Here is a 9,685-nt window from a genome sequence, read left to right on the forward strand (position 1 = left end):
ATGACATGCGTGTTACACAAAGCATACCATTAGATTCGTTTGTCAAAGGAGTTTCTAATGATATAATTTTTAGATCGTGCATGTCATGTATTGTTTATCTTGTCAATGGTCAACGACATGCTTGAAAATTGTACTAGGCCCTATTTATGTGGATGGAGGGAGTATATGATGTTGTTTTATAAGTATGTGTTGTAGTTATAATTTATCTTTGTAAACTATATGATACAATGCAGTTTATAACTATAAGTTTTTAAAATTGATGTTTTTCAAATATGGGTACTTTTACCCGCGGGTACCCGTCTACCCTGTGGGGTAACGGGTATGGGAAAAAATTGTACCGTTGACGGATATGGGTAATATCAGACGGGGCAGGTAAGGGTATGGAGAGGCTCCACTCGTATGCATACCCTGCGGGTGCCATCCCTATGTCTAGCAGGTCCCCAAAGCAATACATGTGGGTAAATTTTTAGTTTTGGGAATTAAGTGGTATCTAGCATATCTCAAAAAGTTTAGTTCCCCATACTTAACTCATTTCCCCCCATATTTTTCACCTTCTCACCTATAATTTCTCTAGGATGGACACTTGGGAGAAACATATGGATCAACAATGTTGACCGTGCCCACTAACACCACCACCCACCTCGTTGTTGTCGAGGCTGCACGACACCCCCGACCCACCCCCAGTTACACCTCCGTCCCCCTTTCTCTCGCGAGATACTAGCAAAAAAATCTGCAATTTTTTGTCTTCCCTCACATCTCTGGCGACAACAAAACTAATTGTCCATCATCAGCGGACAGGAGCAAAGTTGCACGACTGGACGGAGGAGCACCTACAAAGAAAAAACTCACTTACACTAAGAAAACTTGCATGGAAAAGTGACCGGCGACTATCATCGTCGATTTTCAAGAATCGTTGCACTCCAGACCATGCCATTGCACTAGTAGGAGAAGGATGAGTAGAATAATCAATTCACATAAGTAAGGGCAACTCCAACGGGTCGATCCAAACGGACGACGATTTTGTCCATCTTTTGTCCGTTTGGGACGGTCAGGCAGACACGAACGTCCGCTTCGACGTTTGGGTCGGTGCATGCGTCCAACGCTGGCTCGGGCAATTTTTACCGGCGTGCATCAAACATGCATAATTAAACATTAAAAAAGCCGACCATGAAGGCCGACATGGGTCCACGCGTTACATTATTAATGAAAAATAAGAAGAAAAAAAACTAGGCGTCCTCGGCGGCGGCGTCGAGGTCGGGCTGTGCCGAAGCGGGGGCGGGCTGTGCCGGCGCGAGGGCGAGGTCAGGCTGTGTCGGAGCGGGGGCGGGCTCTGCCGGTGCGGGTAGTGCTGGTGTCGACGGTGGTGCAGCACGGGCACGCTCACGCACCTGGTGCATCGCCATCTGAGCTTCAAGGTAGGCGGCCTCCTCTGGAAGAAGCGCGCTGGGGTGGACGACGAGGGTGTTCGGAAAGAAGCCGGGCATAGCACGGGTGCGCTGGTGCGCCTGGTGCATCGCCCTCTTAGTCTGCAGGTAGGCGACCTCCTCTGGCAGCATCGCACGGACATAGACGACGAGGTTGTCGCCGTTGTCCATGGCTGCTAGGTCGTCGACGTGGAAACAAAGGGGTGACGAGATGTGGACGAGCGAGCTTCTGGAAGCAGATGGCGGAACCCACCGCACGCTCGGATTAAAAAAGGTAGGTCGCGCTCGCCGATGCGTGGGTCCGAGGATGGCGGGCGTCATAAATTATATTGACCGCGGTGGTTGGGGCGGATACCGAGGGGCGCGCGTGTCCGATTCGTGTCCGCGCCGACGCATTTCAGTCCCAAATTTGGGTCAAAAAGGGGTCGACGCGGATGCGAAGCGGACGCGTTTTGGCAATGGGTCAACGCGTTGGGTCATCATTTTTGTCCGCTCCGACCCAAACAGACGACGGCGGACGAAATGGGTCGCCCCATTGAAGTTGCTCTAAACTTCCAAATCATAATCCATTCACATGAAGAAACATTCAAACCAAAACTTATTCAAACGAACAAATGTCCAAATTGTGGCTTGTGAAGGAAAAATATGCCTAGATTCTTAACTCATTTGTCTCTAATATACCTCATGCTTGGCTTGTTTCCCCATTTTTCGTGTTTTTGAATTTTGTTTTATCTAATTTTCGTTAATAAAAAGTGTTTATATATTTTTCTCCCGTGAAGCACAACATGTGAAAAGCAAATGAAAGGATGTGGATGTCGCCTAGAGGGGATGAATAGACGCCTTCAAATAATTATGCTTTAGGCTAGAACAAATTTGGAAACTACTATTTAATTAATCAAGCACAAAACCTAAAACAACTAGACTCGCCTATGTGCAACAACAACTTATGCTAAGCAAGATAAGTAACTAAGTGATAGCAAGATATATAACATGAAACAATATGGCTATCACAAAGTAAATTGCATAATTAAAGGGCTCGGGTAAGAGATAACCGGTACATGCACAGACGACAATGTATCCCGAAGTACACGCCCTTGCTCATGCTAATCTCCGTTTGGAGCGATGTGGAGGCACAATGCTCCCCAAAAAGCCACTAGGGCCATCATAATCTCCTCAAGCCCTCACGCAATGCAACATGCCATGATTCCACAAAGGGACCCTTGAGGGCCGTCATCGAACCCGTACAAATGGCAACCCTTGGGGGCGGTCATCGAACCCGTACACTTTTGTAACCCTAGGGGCGGTCACCGAAACCCGTACAAATTACTCGGGGCCATCTCCACAATCTAAATGGAAACCCCCAACGATTCCCACAAGCTTTGCACCATAATGATTAAGCTCTGAGGCACCACCAACCGTCTAGGGCGCCAAAGCACCCAAGAGGAACAAGCTCTAGGGTACCAAACACCCAAGAGTAATAACCTTCTCAACTTTTCACTTCCACGTATCACCACGGAAAACCCAAACCGATGCAACTAATGCAATGGCTAGAATACACAAAGTGGTCAAGTAGCTCACACTCAAATCCCACCACAACAGCAAAAGCTGTGGAGGAATATGAGAGGAAGAACAAGGATCTCACAAAGAACTCCAAGATCTAGATCCAAGGGGTTCCCCTCACATAGTGGAGAAAGTGATTGGTGAAAATGTAGATCTACATCTCCTCTCTCTTTTCCCTCAAAAAATTGCAAGAACCGTTGAAGGGATTGAGAGTTAGCAAGCTCGAAGAAGGTCAACAATGGTTGCAAACACGAGCTCAAATGATAAAGTTCACTGGGCAAGAAGAACCCCTTTTATACCTCATCCCGCACACAAGCGGTACTACCGCTCATCGGAGCGGTACTACCACTTGAGCGGCTGAGCTAGTCGTACATGGCAATGGCACAAGGCCACGAGGCAGTACTGCCGCTGGAGCGGTACTACCGCTTGGGTTGTAGCGCAGCAGCTCTAAAAACGGATAGCTGGTAGGAGCGGAGGTAGTTCCGCCTAAGCGGCTACTACTGCTCATGGGAGCGGTACTACCATAGATAAGAGGTAGTACCACGCCCTACTATCGCTCGTAGTTTGCCGAGGGTCCGAGGCCCTGAAAGAAGGGCGGTAGTGGCAAGGTAGTAACATACGGTACTACCGCTTGAGAGCGGTACTACCGCGTCGTACTACCGACCAGAAACTGCTTAGTGTGACATGAAAGTCAAGACACCGACGCTAGCGGTACAGCGCATGGTACTTAGGCAATGTTACAACTGGGTGTGAGCGGTACTACCGTTGCCTAGAGTGGTATTGCCGGAGATAGGAGGTAGTACCGTTGCCTTGAACGGTACTACCGCTTGGTTCCTTCCGAAAGGAACAAAGACAATGTATGAATATAGGAAAACTAGAATTGCCATAACTTCTGCAAATGAGCTACGAATTGAGCAAACTCAAGCTTGTTGGATCCAGGATGACAATGATATAGAGATGTGAAATCTCTATGAATGAAGAACCGGCAAAAACTCCAACATCAAAAACATCATAGAGGATGCATATGGAGTCCGTTTTGGATGAACTCGAGCTTGTCATGAAGATTACCATAAACACTAAAACTCACAAAGATAAATACCAACAAGAACCAAGAAAGATAATGCAAGTTTGAGCTCTCAACGATCTATACGATCAAGCCACTCACTTGAGAGTCACCCTTGGTAGTACGACAATTGATCCTATAACCCTGTCTCCCAACTACCACCATGAGACCGGTAAAATAGAAAATATATCAAGGGCAAACCTATACCTTACACATAGTCCACTTGAGCTAGATGATGACGATCTTGACTTCCTCAAGATGGACCACCTTTCTTGATTGCGTTGTCTCGATAAAGATTAGTTGATTGCTCCCTAATATTCCACAACGGGTGAGCCACTCTTCGGCACATCTTCACAAGTTCACTGTCACCACAATGGATGGTAAGCTTCAAGCATGATCTCTTCGTGACGCTCCACTTGAACTTGCACTCCGCAATCTTGATGACGATCACTACTTGATGTCATATTCCATGGGTTGTATGAGATCTTCATCTTGACGCATGCCCATGGAAACATACCTAACCCCACATAGAACTATCACGTAGACCATGGTTAGTACACAAAGTGTAATGGACAATACTTACCATACATGGAATCACTTGATCCCACTCGGTACATCTTGTACGCTTTATGAGTTGATAAACATGATTCACTCTTTGACTTAGTATTGATCAATATTGTATCTTATCTTCTATCTTCTTAAATATGATGTCTTGAAGGTAAGCATGAATGTTCACACAATCTTGTTCTTCAAGAAATGCTTGCAATAAGCTCAACTCTCACATGACCATTCTATGGATAAAACCTTGAATACCACCTTGGTCACCATATAAACTCCTTGAAGCCAACAAATGGACGTCAAGAAGTTCCTATGGACAAATCCTTCGAATATAAACTCAATGAAATCATTAATTCATAGGGATTTTCATCAATTACCAAAATCACACATGAAGAAATATGGTCTAACAGCACAGATGTGCTTCGCGCTAAAGCATAGTTGTGCTTTTGTATGAAACACGAGTGTGATTTTCACTTTCTCGAAGCAGAACTATGCCTCATAGAAAAGCACAACTCTGCTTCATGGAGATGCAATTCAGATAGCACATTTGTGCTTCTGAGAAAAGTAAAATAACATCATATATGTATTTCCAAAGAAAGACCAAATCACACATGTGCTACTAGTTACTGATATGTTTCAAATTTTTGCGTTTTATTTCTTTTTTTATATTCCCTTATTTTCGGAAGAAAGAAAATCATCTGAACTTATTAATGTGGGATCTTGTTTCGAAAATCCGAACGCGAAAAGTACAACAACGAAAATGTCTCATGATTTGGACACACGATTCAAAAGATAAAAGATTTTAAATACGATGAACGAGAAAAGCACAATTCCCGAGTTGCAACAAGTGTGGCACAATCAATACACCCCTTTTCATCACAAGGGAAAGTGGGGGTGACCTTTGCAAGGAAAGTGCTAAACTAGTGATTGACTTAGATCCAACTCACACGAGACCCAATTTGGGCCGAATGTTTCCCCTATTAGGTTGGATATGGTTTAGCCAAAATAGACAATCTAGAAGCACTACATTTATATCCCCTTTACCACGAGATATACACGCGTGGAGTCTACGTGGGAGTGGCTAGGCCCAAAACACCTTGCTTCAAACAAAGCGGTTTCGAACGAATGGTTCCGGACAGTTTATTTTCTTTCCTTTTTGTTTTTTCTCTGCCACTTTTACATGTCTTGTTTTTATTATTATTGGATTTTAGTTTTTTCTCTAACAATTTTAAATGTCTTTTTTTGTTATTATTGGCTTTTAGTTTTGTTTTCTCATTTTCTATTGTTTTGTATTTTGCATTTTATTTTTATTTTCTTATGATTCTTTCTTCTGATAATTTTTCAAATACATATTGAAATTTTTAATACACATAGAATATTTTTAGAATATATATTAAATATTTTCATGTGTGTGCTAAATATTTTTTGAATATACATTAAACCCTTTTGCATAAACATAGCACATTTTTTTAAACTCACAGTAAACATTTTTTTGATACATGCTGGATATATTTTTCAATACACGTTCAATATTTTTTAAATACAAGGTGAACAATTATTCAATACACGCTGAACATTTGCTAACTACGTGGTGAGTAATTTTAATATATGGTGTGAGCATTTTTTTTAATATACATTGATCTTTTTCTAAAATGTATGAAGATTTTTTTAACATGTGCGCAATTTGGTTTTGAAACTTTTCATGAATATTTAACTATTACTTTTACCATAAATATAGTAATATTGTTTTAAAGAAAAGATAAAGGCCTAATGTCGTGGTATTTCTCTGGCAGATGCCACGAGGTGGCTTAGGTCGTGGTTTGGAGCCTACGGGTGCTGGAGGCGTCTGAGAACGGGTGTAGGCGTGAGACACATGAAGGCGATGTATCCAGGTTCAGGACCCTCCAGTGCGGTAAACCCCTAGTCCTGCCGATGTGACTATAGGTGATAACGGTACAGTGATGCTCCTCGAGCTGTTCGTGAGGAAGGGGGCGGAGCTCTCGCCGCCGACCTCGCTACCTCTCTCGTGTGTTAAGTCAGGGGTGTTCGTGTTGGAGTATTTGTCGGACCCTCCCTCGAGGGGCTGGCGTTTGTCTTTATAGTTCAACTAGGGTCAAATAGTAAAGGGAAAAAGATGGGGGAGGGGCCCGGCTCCTGGCCTCTCCAGGTGGTTGTGGGACCCGCCGATTGTCGGGTCTTGTCCGACGGTGGTCCCACCGGCCGAACGCCATAGCGGCTAGCACGTCGGTCGTCACAGAGTAGGTAGGCGCACGCATGGCTACGCGGCCATCTTGCCCGGTCAGCCTCGGGGGTGACCGGTGGCCCTGTAGCCTTGCTGCCCCTCGCATCATCACGCCTGTGGCCACGCCGGGCCTATTAATGGGTACTGTACTCACGGGCACCTCTGCATCGGGAGTCTGGTCTTGTCGTCGTACGTCGGTACGGCTTGATGGGACGGGCGCTGACCCGCCGGCTGCCGTTGGGGCCAGACGAACGGGCCGGCTGGCCGACAGAACGATGTCCAGACGAGCCGTCTGCCGCCAGTCGGCTGAGGGGGGCAATCGGACCCAAATGTCTTGGAGTAGGGCTTCCTCCACTTTTGTATACCCACGGGCCACTACCCCGTCACCTAATGTTACGTGCATAGTCTGAACCGTGACAACAATTTGTGTCCATGATTCTTCGAAATCACTAATTGAGGAGTTCGTCTTTCAAAGATCACTTCCATCTTTCTAGTTTGCGACAAGTGGTGCACTGCATGCGTATCAATTGTCCCAACCTTGAAGTTTTCGTTTTTTCGTAGATCCGTATTTTTAAAACAATTTTTCTCCTAAACCGTAGAACCATTTTCATCATTGGGTATTTCGCATCGAGATCTTCAAAACTAGGTCCCATGTTGATAGGTTTTGATGAATTTTCTCACTAAAAAACCGGATGAAAAAACCGTGGCTCTAGCGATAGAAAAAATCGTACCCCCCGCGAGAGCAAAACCATGCCTCTAGTAAAAAGAATGCATTATTTTGTTTTTACGGCCATACCTCTCGCGAAAACAAAACCGTGTCTCTCCTCAAAAAAAGCGTGTTTCTCCGCGCAAATTTTTATTTAACTTTTTGTTAGGAAGTTAAGAAAGAGCGGTGTAAAACCGAAACACAAAAAAAGGGGAAAAATCAATCTAAAATGCCGAAAACACGTGTGGAAAAATAAAAAACGAAATCCGAAAAAAACACTCAAAACACGACACATAGCGACGGTTGAGAACGCGCCAAATAACGGCGCTTGGAATTGCTTGCTCGAAGGCTCCTGAAGAAGCGCTCGTTAACTAGTTGCTGCCATTTCATATTCGGCGCCACATCGCTAGTTAACGTTCATTTTTGTGAACTCGCGCGTGTGCCGTTCATAAATGGGTCGGGCCATCTAGATGTTGGTTGACGATTTTTCTTTTCAAATTCTGTGAACATATTTATACATCAGTGAACTTTTTAAATTTCAATTGTTTTTTAAAGATTGTGAACTTTTCTCTAAAAATCGATGAACCGTTTATAAAATATTAAAATTCTATAAACTTTTTTGAATATCGAAATTTGATGAACACCTTTTGAAAAACGGATGGTTTCTTATCAAAATTGATAAACTATTTAACGATTCATGAACTGTTTTTTCAGTTCAATGAACTTTTTCAAAAAATTCATACACCTTTTTGGAATATCTATGAACTTTTCTCAAATTTAATGAACACTTTTCAAGTTTGACGAAGTTTTTTTCGAATTGACGAACTTTTTTCAAATTGGATGTAGTTTTTTTCAAATTTAATAAAAAAAATTTGAATTGACGAACTTTTTTCAAAATTGATGAAGCTATTTTAAAGATATGAACTTTTTTCAAATGGATGAACCTTTTTATTTAAATCTGTAAATATTTTTAAATTATATATTTTTATTTTCATAATAAATTTAAAATATTGATGTTTTTCAATGGGATCAACAGAAACAAAAACAGATCCAAGAAAATGGGCAGCAAACTAGTGGGCCGTCCAGGACAGAGAAGCTGCCGGCGCCCGATCATTAACGGACGCGTCCAGTGCTGCATAGGAGCTTCCCTAGTTGCTCCCCTGTTTCTTTGTTTTGTAAGTATATGTGATCGGCAAGAAATTGGGCCGGCCATTTACAAAGCACTAGAAGCAAGGTATAGCAAAAAATTGGCACACAAGTCTGACATGGACCAGTCTAGAGGAAGAAGTATGCGGAGGTTTTTTTACCGTTTTCTTTGTGTGATTTTTCTTCTTCTTGATTTTCTGTTTTTCTTTCTCTCTTCTGTTTTCCCCTTACTTTACGTTTCTATATTTATTATTGTTCTAAGTTTATGTTTACTTATACAATCTTTCATTATTCAAGTTTTTTTTACTTAATTATTTTGGTTTTTCATTCCCTCCTTCATTTTTATTAGTTATAATCTTAGTTTTTCTCTTTTTTGGTAATATATTTAGCTAATATATAAGGCATTTCAAGAAATACATGATTATATTTAAAAACAAACAACCACGTTATAATTACATGATTATAACGAACACTTTTTTTGACATGTACGTACATTTACAAAAATGATGAACATTTCTAGAACATATGACTACTTTTTGTTTTGCGGTTTTATGGTTGTACCTCTGCCTTTTCATTTTTTATTAGTTGTTTCCCATTATGTGAACGATTTCAAAATGATGGTCTGTGTAAAAAAACGTTATCGTCCTTTTTGAGTTACGTGTATATTTTTCAGCAGAACTAATTTATTTAATCATCAAGTAATAATAAGATACATAAAGTTTTTAAAAATATATTGAAACAGATTGTGACTATGTGTGTATATTTTTTTACATCAAATTTGTATATTATTTGCTATCATGTTAGTTTTATATATGATAATAATAAGATATAATATTGGTTTCTAAGTTTTTGTACAGAATAGAAACTGTAATATTTGGATATTCGACAACTACTGTGGCCATGTAGTCCAGACACGGGCTGCACATGACTATTGGACCTAACATACGTCGTATAAGTGCGCCAAGATATATGTGTTCCCCGTTTTT

This window comes from Hordeum vulgare, chromosome 1H (assembly GCF_904849725.1).
Source record: "Hordeum vulgare subsp. vulgare chromosome 1H, MorexV3_pseudomolecules_assembly, whole genome shotgun sequence".
Lineage (NCBI taxonomy): Eukaryota > Viridiplantae > Streptophyta > Magnoliopsida > Poales > Poaceae > Hordeum > Hordeum vulgare.